The sequence below is a fragment of the Mobula hypostoma genome, chromosome 1 (assembly GCF_963921235.1).
Source record: "Mobula hypostoma chromosome 1, sMobHyp1.1, whole genome shotgun sequence".
Lineage (NCBI taxonomy): Eukaryota > Metazoa > Chordata > Chondrichthyes > Myliobatiformes > Myliobatidae > Mobula > Mobula hypostoma.
This window is the reverse complement of record NC_086097.1, coordinates 81,448,846-81,467,444: the sequence shown is the minus strand read 5'-3', so window position 1 is coordinate 81,467,444 and position 18,599 is coordinate 81,448,846. Positions and strand designations below refer to the sequence as shown.

Here is an 18,599-nt window from a genome sequence, read left to right as displayed (position 1 = left end):
CAAGCCGTGGGCTTTCCTACTGCTGCAGACCAGATGTGGAAATGGCGGAGGCGGTGCATTGCTCTGCATCTGAGTAGGTGCTGCCCTCCTGTGTTTGAGCAGTGGAATGACAGGCTGGATTGTGTGCGTTTGCACACCACCGGGAGACAGTTCCATCGATTGCAGGACATGTCGCTCAGGGTCTTGGACTATATGTATATTTTTTGAGTGAATATGCTTCTTTGCTGGCTATTTTGAATGTTGCACACTATCTGGAATGTTTGCTGTCTAATTTAGAATGTGCTTTTTGTATGTTTTGCACTTTGGCCCCAGGGGAACGCTGTCTCGTTCGACTGTATATATGTATGGTTGAATGATAATTAAAATTGATTTGATTTGAATGTGGTGCAGACTGAATGGGGTGAATGGCCTAATTTTCCTCCTTTGTCTGATGGTTTTAATGCTTCCATTCATCTCCTTCCTTTCTCCTTTGCTTTTATTTCCCAAAATATTGGTCCACTCTTTCTTCTCCCACTCAGTACAGGGATTGTGTTTGCTTTGTCCTTGCTCTTCTCCGTTTCAGTGGATCATCACCTGTAATTTCTGACTCCTCCAACTTGATGCCACAACCTAACAAACATCCCCTTTCCCTTCCTTTCAGTGGACCTTCCTTTCAGAATGCCATGGTTTCCTCTTCCATCTCTACCGAAACTCACACCCCATCAATTGTGCAGAATTTACAGCATCTATGCTGTCATCAGGACAGGCTTTCTCATGAAAGGGTGACCATTTCTGTATTCCTGATTTTGTACCATAATTCCACGCTCACAATGTCACTCCTGCAAGGGGGAAATCAATGTAGTTCGGATGACTGCTTTATGGATTATTTTGTTTATTCTTTAAGACTTTCCCCAAACTTACAGTTGCCTGCCATTTTAATTCTCCAGCCCATTCCAATTCTGACCTCCCTTTCTTATCAGTGAAACTTGGTGTATGCTCAAGGCACGGCAGCTAATCTTCCAATTTAGCACATTGCAGCCCTCGGGAATGAATAATTTCAGAACATTGGCAGTTTGTGTTTCCAGTGCTGTTTCATTGTTCCAGTAGTTTCAAATATCGTTCTTATTTGCATCTCCTTGAAATCTCCCTTTTACTGTCCTCTTTCACCTTGTTCCATATCCCATTTGTCATTTAATTTCCCTTGCCTTTCTGCTCATCTCAGATTCTGTCCTTCCCTCTAACTTTCTCTGCATCTGGAAGTTTATTTTAGATTCATGCAGAGGTATGGCACAGAAACACCCCCCCCCCCCCACTAACCAAATCTGCACTACCAATTTACATTAATACTATGGGAATCCATCTTTTATTCCCCCCTCCCATATTCCCAAAAACTACCCCCACCCCCAGATTCCACCATTCAGATACACACTAGGAATTACTGTTCAGTGGCCAATTAACTTCCTAACTCGTCGTTCTCTGGGATATGGAAGGAAGCTCTCAAGATATGGAGAATGGATACAAGTGCACATTGGTGGCACCGCAGATCAAGTCTAAACCTGTGTTTCCAATGCCATGAGGTGAATGCTCCACTGGTTATCTTAACTTTTCCCACTTTATTGACCCAAATTGTCCCCTCTTGTTCTCTCTCTTCCACAGATGTTTAACTTACTGTGTGTTTCCACCATTTTATGTACTTACTTTAGGTTTGCAGTATCTACAGTATTTTGGGCTGTACTCCTAATGTCTATCCTTCTTCCCATTTTGTGTTTTCCTTTACCTGTCCATCAGCCTCTAATTAATGACCGAGCTTCACTGAGCACAAAGTTTTGAGCTCAGACTCACTATCTTTACATTAACTTGTCCTACAGTAGTAATATCAAATTAGTAATTGGTTAATTCGAGGATTAACTTATCCGCTTGATGTTAGTTTCCACTAATGAACATCCCACCACTTTCCTTTGGGTACTCTAATACCCAACTCAAGTTGACATTTCCAGAATGTTTAACTGCCCCCAGGTGCTGACTAGTCACAGCCTCCCTAATTTTACAGTCACATATTTAAGAAGGCAAACAAACAAATTATCTGTTGCTGTGTGCTTCCTTTTGCTTTGCTTCCATTTTCTACCTTGCATTGTCACACCAGCCATTTTGTTGATCTAACACTTTCTGAACTCATTTAACTGTAGTTCTGTCAATTTTGCCCATTGCAAGTGATGTGCAAAGTACTCAAAGTCAACTTATCCCTGTACACTGATCACAGTTGCGTGTAAGTTGTTTTACTTCTGTGACCTCCATTTCAGGGGTAAAAAACAAAATAGAATTTTATGAAAAAAAAACATACATAAACAAAGACTGACAAACAGCCAATGTTGATAAGACAAACTACAAATAAAAAGTAATACTGAGAACAAGAGTTGTGAAAGAGACTTGCAAGTGAAGTATGTTGGTCGTAGAACCAGTTTAGGGTAGTGGCGGTAGAAGTTATCCTTATGCTTTCTCTCAACACCTCTATTATTGAAGGCAAGCATGCCATATGTTGCCTTTACCATCTCAGATTAAATCCCATCTGTCACATCTCTACCCATGTGGGGATGTGGGGATGAACTGGACTCTCTGACGGTGGTGTCTGAAAAGAGGATGGTGTCCAAGTTGCATGCCATCTTTTACAATGTCTCCCATCCACTACATAATGTACTGGTTGGGCACAGGAGTACATTCAGCCAGAGACTCATTCCACCGAGATGCAACACTGAGCGTCATAGGAAGTCATTCCTGCCTGTGGCCATCAAACTTTACAACTCCTCCCTTGGAAGGTTAGACACCCTGAGCCAATAGGCTGGTCCTGGACTTATTTCCTGGCATAATTTACATATTACTATTTAACTATTTATGGTTTTATTACTATTTATTATTTATGGTACAACTGTAACAAAACCAATTTCTCCCTGGATTAATAAAGTATGACTATGACTGTGACTATATCTGCAAGTCATCTATGTGCAACTACATTCTTTGATAATCCATTACCCTGTCCGCAGCACCTCCAACCTTGGTTTCCTCTGTAAACTTGCTAATCTGCCCATTATAGTCCATCAAATAATTAATGCCTATCACAAGCAGAGGGCTCAGCATCACTGGTCATGGACCTCCGGCGGGAAGAATAACTTTCCACCCGCTACCTTCTCTCTTCTAATGTCAAGCTATTTCTGAATCTAAGTTTGCAATTCACCCTGGATCCCATGCATTTTTAATTTTTGGTTGGCTGGTGGTGCAGTGAGATAAGCGCCGGGCTGGAGAACAGAGGTTCCTGAGTTTGATCCAGTGACAGGCCACCCCTGTGTGTGCTCTCCATCCCCGTCGGGTTGATGTCGAGCTCGCAACTCGGCCTCGTAAAATAATACTGCGAAATGTCTGTGCAAGGAGTGGCGCCCCACACAGCCTTTCGAAGTGCGCCTTGTAAGGCATGAAAATGCCCGACGCTGGCCTCTCAGGTCTGAGTCGACGTCATCGTCGTCATCATCATCATCATCAAACTACCTTGAGGGACCCCGTCAAATCCCTTACTAAAGATGACATCCACTGCCCTACCATCAATCTCCTTTCTGGCCTTGGTAATCCAAGGTACCTTTTCTTGTCCATGCTCTTTTCTGGGACATGCTGACCCCAAACTCTGATCATCTGATCTTTAAACATCTCCTGCATGTCATATCTGAACTTGTCCATCAGCAGCTGCTCTCAATCAACCCCTCTTAGCTCTTATCTTATGCTGTCATAATTTTCCTCTCTCAATTTAGTACCTTCCCACAAGACCTGATTTTATCCTCATTCATAACCATCTTAGAACATAATGAATTGTGATCTCTCTTACCGAAATGTTCACCCATCATGAGATCCGTTACCTGGCCTGGCTCGTTTTCCAAAACTAAGTCCAGTATGTTCTTTCCTTTAGTTGGACTCTCCACATAATGTTTCAAAAACCCCTCTTGGATGCTCTGAAGAAATACCACCCTATCAAAACCTCTTGTATTAAAGAAGTTGACTTATTCTATTACTTGTAGTTTTGCATATATGCATGTACATGTACTTGTATATATGATAATAAACTTTGACTTTAATAGACTACGATGAGATAGGATCTTGACTTCACTTTCTCTTTTGTTATGGCCTTCCACTTTGTGTCTGCAAAGCACTTCCTCTGTAACCTTATTAGAATATTCTTCATTCTGTTACTGTTTTCCATTGTACTACTTCAATGCACTGCTGTAATGAATTGATCTGCATGGCTGGCATGTAAAATAGTTTTTCACTTTACCTCAGTACATGTGACCTAATACGCAATTTACTAACAATTTACCAATTTTAAATTGGAGATGAAGCCTCGGGCTGATCAGCGATGGTTACAACAAATAGCAGGGTAGTCTTGAAACGCTGAGTGCGGCTCCTATTTTCTTGTTTCTTCCAGCTGGCCTCAGAATATTGCTGATCATCATTACTTTCGTAAGATGTGTCAAAAGTGCAATTTTTCTGGTTGATTCTGAATGACTGCCAGTCACTGGTCACTGCAATTTCTTAGCTCAAAAGAAAACAAAATACTGTATAATTGGATATTAAGCAGGGGAAGTGGAAGTGCCTGTAAGAATAATGGGGACCTTGGAAAGAGGAAGACTTAACATTTCAGGTCAACAGCATTTTCTGTTGCTGCCTGAGGGTTTCTAGCTTCTGCAGTATTTTGATCTTCATGTATGGGAAAAGATTTGGTGTTATTTTTGGTGAAGCTCCCTTTTGTTGTGCTTTTGATTTTTTTTTAAAGCTTATTACCACCCCCCCCCCCATTAACAGTTGTTAAAAAGGATGCCAAGATAGGTAATTGACAATTTTTTTCAAATTTTTATTCTGCCAAGAGCTGTAGTATCTTTTGATACTGCAAGAGTACATTAGTATCTATAGTAAGGCCAAGCATAAAACTGGTGGTTAGCAAGTTGATCTGTACTCATTAATGAACAGGATATTTTGTATGGAAAGTATTCTATCGTTGTTGCTATCATGCTCAAGCTTCTTGCAGCCTTCGGTCTGAAGGACCTCATGTTTATTATGGTAACTCTCATCTGTAATATTAAATCAGTTTTTAAAAAAGCAAATACATGCTTGAATCAGTTTCCTCCAGTTTCAATAGCAACATGGAGGTCATCATCCACTAGAAAGTTTTTAGTCATTGCTGTTCATTTATGGTTGAATGGTTGCTTAATGGATGTAGTATTACAGTGGTTATACTACACTGCACTAATAATTTGGAAGTTTGAACAATGATCCAGGGCAGCTTGGGAATGAAAATTCAAGCAACTCAGTGAGTCTGCAATAAAAAATAAACAAGTATTACTGATACCAAATATGGAACTGAGCTTATTGGGGTGGGGGGAGGCGGGGAAACATTAAATTCTCAAAGGAGAAAAATGGACCCAACAATCAGCATTGACCTTGATGTCAGACAAAACAAGCATACAGACAACATTGCAGAGTGATCTCACTATGTCAAATGGATCCCGAGGGGAGAGAAACAGTCGACATTTAGAGTCAAGAACACTTCATCGGAATGGAAAAAAAGAGAATATAATTGTGGTTAGTGTTGCAGAGAGAATATGGAAAATAGTTTATGATGGTGTCCAGACTGAAGCTGGCCAGCTAGTAATTGCTGCTATAAAAAAGCTAGGAACAGGAAAAGTAAAGAATCATTGGGGGTGGGGTGGGGGGGGGGTGGATTGATGGTGGTTCCCTGAGATTGTAGAATTCAATATTGAATCCTAAAGTCTGAATCGTGTCAGAAGAGGTGCTGTTCATTAAATTTGTATTGGGCATTATTGGAACAGTGTCAGAGGATAAAGAGAAAGGCAAGAATGGGACTATAATGAAGAATTAAAATAACGGGCAACTGGAAGATCAGTGTTGATCTTGTAAAATGAGCAGAGCTGTTCAGTAAAGTGCTCTCCAGATTAGAATTCAGTTTTTCCAGTGCAGAGGAAGATCTGTTCTGAGCACACATGCAATATGGTGAATTGGGCGAAGTGCAAACAAATTACTGCTTCCCCTGGCAGCAGTTGTATCCTGGATTGTGGGAAGAGACCTGGGACCCGATACTGCAGAATACACACACACACACACACACACACACACACACAGTGATTGATAAGTTTGTGGCCTAAAGTGAGGAGAAACTTCAAACTTCCTGCATTTTCACTCAGAGTTGAACTGTATGTGCATGTAACGAGAGCTGTATAACTCATCTCCTACTACCGTAGGCCACAAACTTATCTGTCACCCCTGCTGTGGATCACCTGGAGGTCCAAGATGCTCTCGTTACATGCACGTGCATTTCAATTCTTTGAGTGATAATGCAATAAGTTTGAAGTTAATAACTCACCTCCTCCTACCTTAGGCCACGGTCTTATCAATCACCCCTGCTGTGGAACATTTCTCCAAAGAAGGGATCCATATGCTCCACAACCGCTGGACTAAGTGTGCACATGTAGGAGGGGAATGACTCCTTCTACCTTAGGCCACAAACTTATCAATCACCCCTCATATACACTATATTTATAGATTGCCAGCATCATTATTTTTGTTCCGAAAGACCTGCAAATCCTTGTCCACAAACAGCTGCCAACATTGCAAGAGGTGCCCCGAAGATTTGGAACAATCTGACACTGGTTCTGATCAAAGGATCATACAGTGCCTATAAAAAGTATTCATCTCTCCCCCCACCCCCATTGGAAGTTATCATGTTTTATCGTTTTACAACATTGGATTTAATTTGGCATTTTTGACACTGATCAACAGAAAAAGACTTTCATGTCAAAGTGAAAACAGATCTCTACAAAGTGAACTATATTAATTACAAATATTAAACCCAAAATAACTGATTGCATAAGTATTCTCTCCCCCCCCCCCGTTAATAGGACACATCAAACCGTGACTTGGGAGAAGATTTGTAGATTTGTTTTCCAGCAAGACAATGACCCCAAGCATAAAGCCAACACTATACAGGAACTGCTTAAAAACAACAAAGTTAATGTCCTGGAGTGACCAAGTCAGAGTCCAGACCTCAATCCAATTGAGAATTTGTGACTGGACTTAAAAAGGACTGTTCACTCATGATCCCCATGCAATCTGACAGAGCCTGAGCAGTTTTGTAAAGAAGAATGGGAAAAATTGCAGTGTACAGATGTGCAATGCTGACAGAGACCTATCCACACAGACTCAAGGCTGTAATTGCACCAAAGATGCACCTACTAAATATTGACTTGAATGGGGTGAATACTTATGCAATTGATTATTTTGCATTTTATATTTTTAATTAATTTAGATCACTTTGCAGTGATCTACTTTCACTTTGATATGAAAGAGTCTTTTGCTGTTGATCGGTGTCTAAAAAGCCAAATTAAATCCACTGTGATTCAATGTTGATTAAAAAATAAAAGATGAGACCTTCCAAGGAGGGTGAATGCTTTCCATATGCACTGTAACTACAGAGCTAGTATCTCTACATCAAAATGATGTGCTGAAGATCCATGGGATGGTGGGTTGTAGTAGGCTTAATACAAGCTGCTGCTATCAAAGAACAATGCTGAACTGCAAGAATGCAAGCTATATACAACACTGAGCGTTCACTCGTGATGGGGCAAGGCATTTTTCAGGATAGTGGGTGGGTGTGATCTAAGACGGCTATTTTATGGTGAATTGTATCAGGCTTTAACTGTTGTTATAACAGCATTCTGAGAAAAATAGATATTTTGCAGCTAATAGAACCTGGTCACCAGAGGGGACAGCATAATGCTATACAGTCCACAGGGTCCACCTCTCAAAATGCGTTTTGGTCCCTGAAGCCACTAATCACTGGGTAAAATGTAAGACTAAGAAACCATTTGATATTTATACGCAAATTCATCATTACTGTTCCAGACCTTGCCCGCATCATTCACCTGTGCAGCTACCGCATAGAACTGAATAATTGGAGGTCCGGGTATGTCCTCTGAACGAAAAGCAGGAACAATCCACTTTAACTAAGTTGCCAAGTCTGCTGCTTCACCTCCCACCCCCTCATTCAGGCAATTTGTAATCAATAGCAAATTGTTGTAAACTGTGCCATTGAGGAGCCTTTACCTGTAGCCTGCTGACTGGTTTGTGTTTCCCCAGAATCACTGCTCCAATTCTCATTGCTATGACTCTCTGTTCCAAACATGGTTGAAGCAGCTGATCTGCAAATTTATAGAGCATATTTATGTTTATCTATATTTTTTTCATAAATTCTGTTGTATTTCTTTATTTTCCTCTAAACCCCTGCAACGAAATGGATCTCATGGTAGTGTTGGGTAAAGTGTGCATTTTGATAATAAACTTACTTTGACTATTTTGCTCGACAGATGTGAGCTGCAAATTCTGTAGATCCGGTTGGAGTTGCATTAAGCCCAAATTGTTGTATTGGATACCAAATATCTTGATCCCAGCCATTGATGTTGAACTGCTTCAGGAGAATCCCAGACCCAATAATCTTGAGAAGTTTTTAACAATGACCTATTCTCCTTTATGACTAAATGGGATTAGGATTGATAGGCATCATGGTTGGCATTGGTGTGGTGGACCAGAATGGCCCATTTCCGTGATGAAGCTAGAAGTCAGCCTCATTGTGAAGTTCCATTTGCAACTCCTCAAATAATGAACCAATCTGTACTGTGTGCAGCAGAGCCTAAACGGTCTGCAGGCTTGAGCTGATGAGCAGAAAGTTACCTTTTACTTTGCACGAGGGCCAGGTAACCATATCCCTGAATGTTAAGATGGAAAGTGGATCAACCATGATGAAATGGCAGGGTAGACTCGATGGGTTGAATGGTGTAATTCTGCTCCTTTGTCTTATGGTCATATGGTTTAGTGATATAATCATTCTGCCAGTGCCTGCACACATTTATTACAGAATCTTTACAGCGTCTGCCAAATGAATACAGAGGCAAAAAATGCAAGCTGTTTTATCATGATGTGACAAGAATACACATAGATTAAGATGTAGCTGGCCTGGGCTGGCACCAGTGGAATCAGTAGTTGGTCTGCCACCTGTCTTCAGGAGAGAGAGAGATAAGGAAAACAATGGAGCAGCATTTGGAGATGTTAATGAAGGAAGGAGAGCTGTCAAGATCGGCTCCCCCTTTGAACCCTGAACTGTTTGAAGTGATGGACAGGCGATACCCCAGCAGGGGGATAAAAAGAGACAGGTTCGCTAAGGCAGGACACACACGTCACCCGAGGTAACGAGACCCTGGAAGCGGTGCGTCTCTCACAAGTCGGTGGGAAGTTTTGAAAGGCACGATCGGCGGGAACCTGGTGTGTGTCCACCCTTGCCTGGGTGCCAGGTTCAGCGCAGGGAAACGATTGTATCTGGAAACGGAGGGGTCACGGTCGGTGACCTCAGATGACATCACAAAGGGCTTGCACGAAAGCTGACTGCGACGGTCTGTGTGGAAGTCGTTTTGAATATTCATTCGTTTTGCTCTCTCTCTCCTTCCCCCCACTGTCCATCGCCACGGCAGCGATTACTGCGAACTGAACTGAACTAAATTGAACTGAACTTTGCGTCATTTTGAAACTGGTCATTTACCCCTAGACAACGATAGAGCTTGATTGATCCTGTTATCTTAATTCTGTGTACATGTATGTTTATCATTGCTGAACTGTTGCATTCATTATCCTTTTGATTAGAGTACTGTGTTGCCTGTTTCTTTAATAAAACTTTCTTAGTTCTAGTAATCCAGACTCCAACTGAGTGATCCATTTCTGCTGGTTTGGCAACCCAGTTACGGAGTACGTAACAATGAATATCTTGCTTCTTGATATGGAGACAGATATTAGAGATGAAAGAATCTCTATTTTCTTGGAAGAATACTGTTACAACACTTAAAGCTTGACACAGTCCACCATTAAAGAGCCTTGGTTCACATGGGCCACCACTCCAAATCTTGCCTCTCCGCATCGCTGGCGGATGCTCACTCTGTTGTGTATTGCTTAGGTTCTTTCAGGTCAGCAGTGATCTTTGGTAGCAGTAGCTTGCATCAGGCCCGCTATGCTCCACCATCTCCAGGATCTCCTTTATGGCATTCTGATTTGGAATCCTATTGCTTTTCCTCTGGGTTCAAGAGGTGTCTTAACGTTGACTTTGACATCACAGTGCACACACCAAGAGAAATTAAAAATGATGTTTAAGTTGCTTTTTCATACCAGGTTTGCTGTCAGCTACCTTCCTTTCCAATAAAATGATAACAATGTGAGATTGTTGAACCGTGACAAATATTGCTTGTATCTTCCTAAAACTGTTGCTCTTTCAGCAGCACAGAGCAGCCTCAGGTTCAATGTTAGCCACCTTGCCCATTACCTTCTGTGTTTGCAAAGGCAGTTTACAATTACATCACTTTAGAACACAAAAAAAGAACTCCAAAGTCCTTCACAGAGGCAGTCGTTGAAGAGGCTGAGAAATAAAGGAATCATTGGGAAATGGATTGCAGAAGCAGCATTTCAAATCATTCTTTGAAACAACCTGGCTTGAACTAACCTGGTTGGATTTTGTTAATATATTTGTACATGTGGGCAGAAGCCGGCCTTCAAGTGATTGTGAAAGCTTGTCCATTATCATGCACCATTTAACAGTAAATGAGCAGTATGAAAATACTTGGGCCATATTCCATTGTGATCTGTGTGGTTTAAGTAGTTTAAACAGCTTATTGCAAAATACCTTGGGCTTTCTTGTATGACTTGGAGTTTCAGAAGAAATGATCCTCATGAAACCCTTGAGGTTTGGCGGGAGCTTGAGATAGCCAGTGTTTTGTAGGAAATTTTCAGGCTGGATACCTGAGGATGTTTCCTCTCAGTGGAAACGTGTATGTAGAACTATGCAGCACAGTTTCAACATGAGGCTGTTCTGCAAGTTCTGGAGCCTGTCATTGATTATATTCAAGGGTAGGTTGGACTGACTTTAGACTACAGACAATCTCCACATTACAACTATTTGTGTAACAGAAATTCACCTTTACAGAATTCACAACTCACTCCTCTCCAGCCCTTTATCTTTCCTACCCACCTGGCTTCACCTGTCACCTTCTAGCTATCCTCCTTACCTCCCCCCATTTTTTTATTCTGACATCTTCCCCCTGCCTTTTCATCCCTGAGGAAGGATCTCAGCCTGAAATGTCAACTGTTTTCTCATTTTTATAGATGCTGCCTGACCTGCAGATTTCCTTCAGCATTTTGTGTGTTGCTTTGGATTTCCAGGATGTGCAAACTTGCTCATGTTCATCTCTACCCAAAATTTCGAGCTGCTCTTATGAAATTTGTGGGGCAATATAAGAATATAAATGTAATTTTTTTTTCTACTTGGATTCCTTGATGCATGCATTAATGAACTGGATTTGCATTACAGAAAATTCACATATGGACTGCTTTTTTAGGAATGGAGAGTTGGAGAACATGGGCATGAAATCAAGCTAAAATTAGCTGCAATTTTATTGCTGGGAAAAGTGAGCTTCAAAGATTGTGGGGCCAAATCCCTGCTTTTTTATGATACTTTGTTTTATTTCCAGTAATTCTATGCTGCATTTTACGTCTTAGTCTTCTATATAATAACAAGGACCTGTGCATTCTTCTGCAAATCATGCAAAGTCAATGACTTTTTAACTGTGTGACAATGCAATTCCATAAATTTAACCCTTTTCATTCTAAACAGCAGCTAGCTCCTCCCATGATTCCTTTTACTTCTGTTGCTTCGAGTTTGTAAGTCTCTTTTCCCTCCTCGTTCTCCTTTAATGTCCTTGGGCATGCTCTGTTCCTCAGTCTCGCATTCTGTTTGGCTTTTAACATTGACCACACTTACAGAAGAATTTTGAAGTGCATTTGCAAGTAGAATGCACAAAGTTCTGGAAAAAAAATATATATCTATTATACTAAAACTGTTTACTCAGCATGGAAGGTCTTGGCATCAGTTGTATACAGGGTAGCTAGGGTGCCTAAGGTTTTTGTATAGTATGGTAGTAACTTTATGTATTGCACTATACTGCCCCAAAAAAAGAAACAAATTTCATAACATATGTGAGTGATGATAAATCTGCGGCTCTTTTGTGGACTTATAGTGGGAAGGAGGCAGGGAGAGGGGAATTATGTTTGGGAAAAGTGGAATGGAGAGGGGAGAGAGTGGGAAGCACCAGAGAGGCATCCTGTAATGATCAATAAACCAATTGTTTTGAATCAAATGACCTAGTTTGGTGTCTTGGGGATGGGTACATCTGCACTCATACCACACTCCCCATCCTGGCACTCCTCCTTTGCCACCTGTCCTACACCCCTCCCACAGCACTCACCCTCACTGTTCGAAATATCCTTTGCTCTCGCCAGATTTACTAACTCGCTTTCTGCTCCACATGGACAAATACAATACAGTGCAGAAGTCTTAGGCACCCTAGCTATATACTTGTGCCTAAAACTTTTGCACAGTACTGTATTTCACATGTATAGAAATTATCTGAATTGATGCTGACATGATTGTTATATTTATATTATGCTTTCAATTTTTCAGGAGGTGAGGACTGCATAAAAAAACTAAAGCATTTGCGTGAAACTGGAACTATTTTCTGCATCAAGTCCTCAACCCCCTGACGGTGCAGGTAAAATATTCACTCCTTGAGGTACTTCTGGAACGTTTCATCACAAGAACCAATTTTAATACTTGTAACTTTTTTTTTAAAAAGCTTCTGAAGAAACAATGGGAAGGTGAATAAAAACAAATTGTGTGCCACTATCTTCCAAATATCTTCTGAAAAAATGTCTCCCTCGCAGTAATGATTCAAGGAGGATGTGGATTAAGTTTAATATCGAGTATGTTAAAAATGTTTTGAAAGTAGTGTTTATAGTTAAGCCATGTTGGGAAATTAAAATTGCCCCTCAGAATACTGTGGAGAATTTAATGAATGACTTCTGTAAAAACACGTTTGCTAAGAAAATGAATTGCAGTCAAGAAAGGGCTAAGTATGTATTCTAGTGCAATCTCTGGATGTATAGTTTTTGAAAAACTGCATAATCACTAGGGACAAATTGGTAATTCATGATGGGCATCTCATGGTGGTTTCTGGAATGGTGGAGGGATTAGAAGACATGAGGGATGAAGAATGGAGTGTTGGCGGGATAGAAGTGGGATTTTTGTTTCTTGATTCTGTAATTGTTGGAGTGAATGGAGCAAATAATTGATCTGAAGTTTTTGGGAACTAAATTCTCAGCCATATCATTGCAGTCGATGAAGAGAACTGTGGTGATGTTGGAAATCTGTTACCAATGTTAGCTGCACAGTGGTGTCGAATTCATCACCTGATTACTATATCCCTGCATATTTGTCAATCTTCACAAAGTTAGAGCTACGTGTGTCATATTAAAACTGATTATTTTATTTTGAACTGAAAATGGTCAACCAATGAATTAATTGCATCTTCAAAACGCCTTCATAATAAGTAAACATTTTAGCAGTTTAAATGTGGGGTAAATTTTGGAAACTTAAGTGCTGTCCTTGCATCAAATGGCCTCCTTCTCTGCATAGATCTGATGTGCCGTGTTCCTCAAGAAAGTTTGCTTGGGCCTTGGCTTATTCTTGTTCTCCTGACGCATTTTAGGATAACAACAATTTAAAAGAAGATGTGAAGGAATTACAAATGACAGATTAATTGGATAGGCAAAATGATGGCAAAAGGACATTAACTAGAATAACAAACAACAGGAATTCTGCAAATGCTGGAAATTCAAGCAACACACATCAAAGTTGCTGGTGAATGCAGGAGGCCAGGCAACATCTCTAGGAAGAGGTACAGTCGACGTTTCAGGCCGAGACCCCTTCCTGACGAAGACTGTACCTCTTCCTAGAGATGCTGCCTGGCCTGCTGCGTTCACCAGCAACTTTGATGTGTGTTGCTTAGCTAGAATAACTGTTATTTTTTCTTTGGATTCCAGAGTGGTATTTTCTTAATGGGAAAGGCAAAAATCTGCAGACAGGCAAGGCGATGTGCTTGTACAGCAACACTGCTGCACCTCATTGCTCCATAGGCAGTGATCTGAAATTGTGAACTTTGTGAGTTTAGCTCATATCCTGGACTGAGCTTCCAGTTGGTTGAGATATCGGATCTACAGCAGCATGTGATTAGACTTAGTTACACTTGACCCACAAGATCTCGATGACTAAGCCATTGACTGAATGTTTTTTGGCTGCCTGGCCTTTGTCATACTTTTGGTGAAATCTGAATTGGGCAGGTTGGATTAGGGAATTGAAACCTCACCCTTCCTCTAAATTCGTGACACATCAGGCTATTGTTACATTGACAGTGCTGCTCTGTGTTCTTATTCAAGTAGTTGTTTAACAAATGTTTAACACATTGTTTCACCAAGGTGCAGAACTCATTGGAATTTTAAAAAAGTCAAGATATTTAAAATAATTCAGAGATTTAGTAGGCCAGGAAGAGAGAATCTAATTTCACAGATAGGGAACTGCAGAATAGATAGTTTTGATCTTAAAATTAGCAGCAAATATTTCAGGTGTAATAACAGGAAGTCTCTTTTCACACAAAGACTGATGAAAATTTGAAATAAAAATGCAGATTGATCAGATTGTTGGTCTCACGGTCAGTTTTTTTTCAAAATTTACCTAGAAGTAGGTTTTAATATTGAGTGATATGAGCAATACAGATAAATTAACTGAAATATCAGTCATATGTGACCTAATTTGATGGTGGAAATCCTCAACAGGCTGAATAACTACATAATATCGTATCTGAAGTCATATTAGATTTGGGGTTCCCAACCTGGGGTCCATGGACACCTCGGTCAATGGTAGGTTGTCCACGGTGCATAAAAGGTTGGAACCCCCTACATTAGGTGGTCAGCACTATGTTCATATTCCACAAAGAGATGTGTCGGGCATTAGCCTGTCATCTAACTGATTCCATCGTGCTATATGATAAATTTTGGTAGTCCCAGGGTCAGGAGGTTGTGCCCAGCTCACTGGTCTGCAGTCCTGGGGTCAGGGGTTACACCTGGTCTACAGTACGTGTATTGGGAGATATTATCTGGTTCAAGACACTGTTTCTCCTTTGGTTTTGATGTAGGTCTGAGGTTCACTGCCTCAGTCCACATGCTCTTTTTATATCATCCAAAGCTCTCTGAAAATTAATTCTGCTGAAATTTCATGATTATCTGACCTCTCCTTTTTGTCTTTGACAACTCTCCGCTTGAATTTCCCTGCTTGGTAGTAGGGAATGCCTGTAATGAATTTTAATCTTATGGAGGGTTCAGGCCCAGTAGACAGTTCCCCACCTGATGCTGACAGCTCAGAGGGAGAATTATATTTAAAGATTGAACAAATTTTCATGCATGAAGTTCTGCACACATACGATATGTCCACACAAGCTAATGGGCAGGAAAACATGCTCCCCCTCCTCAGATATTTCCCCCCCAAGGTTGAGGATCCCTTACCACCACATAGTTCTAAGGTGGCTAATGGTTGATCTGAAGGTTGTGCCACAGATGAAGTGGGGGAGGTTGTGCTTAATGGAGTGGGTGATGTAAATGTAAGAGGTGCTCACTTCTGCCATTTATTCTGACCTGAGTATTCCCACCAGAAGAAACTCTGGGCTCTAATTCCATCCTGGATGTTGCTGTTTTAGCTATTGGCCGGTGCTTCCTAAGAACCAGGAAGGTTTGAGAACATACTCCCCTGTGTTCACTTGATAATCCCTTTTTGTGACAGAGAGCAGAGAAGTGTTTCAGGAGTTTGGTGTTGGTAATGCAATTGTATTGCATTCAGGGCAAACTAAGAATTTTCATTCAGATCTGTAGAATCACAGGGAGTTGGTTTGCTTATCCTGCCAGTGAACTTGGGTGGATCTTGCAGAGCCAGCGTTATCTTTCCAGTGACTCGAAATGCTCACTGTAGGCAGTCAGGTGTCTGAAACATTTACATCACTGGTACCTGCTGGTTAGGTTTGACATCGTGATCTCTCTCTTCTGCTTGTCAACAGAAAAGGTGATGGTGAATTTCATCTTTGCTGCCAGCCTTTGAGAGTCAACTCCTGAGAAAAGGGATGTGATTCATGTTTTCCAGGATGTCATTGTGGAGCTTTATTTCTGGAAGGTGGTGTAGTATTGTATCAGAGGGTCAGGTTAGTACAGAACCTTTGCTTAGTGGGTGATCTCCAGTTCTATTCAGTAAACATGTTGATAATGGCTTGCATCTTGGGCTCCACAGATGTATATAAAAGTATTGTCTATGCTCAACAGTTTGACTGAATTTGGGATGTTCCTGATTCTCTATGGAGGGGGTATGTTTGAACAATTTTCCATTTGTTGTTCAGATGTGCTCCAGTCTAGCTTGTTCGTGATGAAGTACACTTTGAGATTGATGAGTAATAATTCTTTGCTCGATATCCATCTCCACCGAGGTTGGATCAGTCAGACTTGTTGGTTAAGGTCACAACTTGCATGCCTTGTTGTTGCTGATGTGCAATGGAAGGTATATTTCTGCAGGCAACTGAATCTGAGAAGGGTGCTCCACAGTCTGTCTGACTGATAGTGTCAAATGCTTTTCTGAGGTTGATGCTGCTCCCTGCGTTCTGGAGTTGTCAAAACAGAGCTAATTCAATGGGCCAAGTAGCCAAACAGTTTAGATCATGCCTATTATGTCCCTTAAGCAAAAGAATCAACTTGAGCCTATTATGTCCCTTAAGCAACTCAGGGAGTTATGTGCATGTTAATTTGCCTCTTAATTTCCAGTAAAGATGGGTACATCGGCCTTGGTGTTGACTGGCTGGAGGGAAGTGCCAGATCTGGCCTCATATAATTTTAGTACTGGACATAGCAATTTCCAGAACCCTGTAGTGTTATTCATGGTGCTATTTGTCCTTCACTTCCATCAGTTTTGGGAAAGTATCAAGGAGGAAGTTAGAGCTCTCTTTGTCAAGGCTCAGATGTGAAGAATACCAGGACAAGAGAATGGGGGCAGTTGTAACTCGGTGCTCTTTCAATAACATAAGACTTGAGAAAGGAAATTGAACTTTCTGGGTTATTTCTACAAAAATGAGCAGTGCAAAGAAATTGAAGATAGACTACTTAGAAGATATTAGGCTGGACTGAACTGTGTAATATTTGTAGTGGCTGAATGAATAGGTATTGTAGTGCCTTTAATGAATTTACTGTTTTTACCTGAGTGATCTGGGTTCTGATTCAGCAATGATTATTGAAATGACAAGTACCCCATTCTGACTGCTGTAAATGATTCAGCTTGAATGAGTTCTTCTGCCTTTCAGCAGTTCAATGTAAATTGTATTCTGCAAAAGTACAAATCAAATTTATCAAAGTTAGCTCTTCAGTTAAAGCTGGAAAATGTAAATGACTACATTTGAAATAATGTATTTTTTTAACATCCAACTTGGTTTCATCTTTTTTTTATGTTGATGACTGCTCTCTTAAGTTAGTATTCCTTCAAAATCCCAGGTTATCCCATTCCTGTTCATTCTCCTGGGCCCTTGCAGTAAAGGTTAGGTATTCACCTTGGCAACAAAGCTGTGTGCTTTCAAGAGAGCAGGTTAAAAAAAACTCTCATGATTTAGAAAGTTGCCTGAAATTTGATTCTGCTGTAGGACAATTAGCAAGTCCTTCCGTTGGAAAGACCTTGGGCTGCATTGCGGAATTAATTGTGACACCGGAGATATGAAAATGAAACCTCGCCTTTAGTCATATCATTGCGAGTTGTCTTGCTAAAACAATGTGGGAGTGTAATAGAAAATAGGCATTATGAAGAGAAAGATTGTAGTGTTATTGTCTGAGTACTACTGTGTTAGGAATCCATTGTTCAAAAGTTCAAGTTCAAAGTAAATTTATTATGAAAGTACAATTGTCACCATATACAACCCTGGGATTCATTTTCTTGTAGGCATCCTCAATAAGTCCAATAACCTTAATAGAATCAATGAAAGACTGCACCATAGGGAAGACGACCAGTATGCAAAAGTAAACAAACTGTACAAATACAACGAGAAAGAAAAAAATATTTAAAGACTAAATAAATAAGCAATAAATATCGAGAATGTGAGATGAGGAGTCATTCAAAGTGAGTCCGTAGATTGTGGGAACCGTTCAGTGATGGGGCAAGTGAAATTTTCCCTAATAGTTCAAGAGCCTTATAGTTGAGGACAATAGCTGTTCCCGAACTTGCTGCTGTATGTCCTGAGTCTCCTGTACCTCCTTCCTGATGACAGCAGTGAGAAGGGAGCAAGATCTGGGTGGTGGGGTCCTTGATGATGGATGTTGCTTTCCTGTGACAGTGCTCCGCGTAGATGTGTTCGGTGATGGGGAGGGCTTTACCTGTGATGGACTGGGCCTTATCCACTGCGTTTTGTAGGATTTTTCATTCAAGTGCATTGGTGTTTCCATATCATGCAGTGAGGCAGCAAGTCAGTATATTCTTCACCGCACCTCTTGAGAAGTTTGTCAAATTTTAGATGTCATTACTGAATCTTTGCAAACTTCTTAGAAAGTAGAGGCACTGCCATACTTTCTTTTCA

General features: G+C 40.8%; 1 protein-coding gene across 8 annotated transcripts in view; it reads left to right on the top strand.

The window, feature by feature from the left end:
• The window catches only part of LOC134348361 (alpha-(1,6)-fucosyltransferase), an 877,712-nt gene that overhangs the window by 243,895 nt on the left and 615,218 nt on the right, over window positions 1-18,599 (top strand). For 5 of the 8 annotated variants that reach the window (XM_063051603.1, XM_063051613.1, XM_063051644.1 and 2 more), the window contains one exon: window positions 12,581-12,668. The exons of 1 other annotated variant lie outside the window; for it this stretch is intronic. The gene's annotated coding sequence lies outside the window, so the exon portion shown is untranslated. Of the gene's footprint in view, window positions 1-12,580; window positions 12,690-16,175; window positions 16,200-18,599 lie in introns of those variants that run through there. 2 more of the 8 variants (XM_063051661.1, XM_063051620.1) reach the window with 2 other exon arrangements.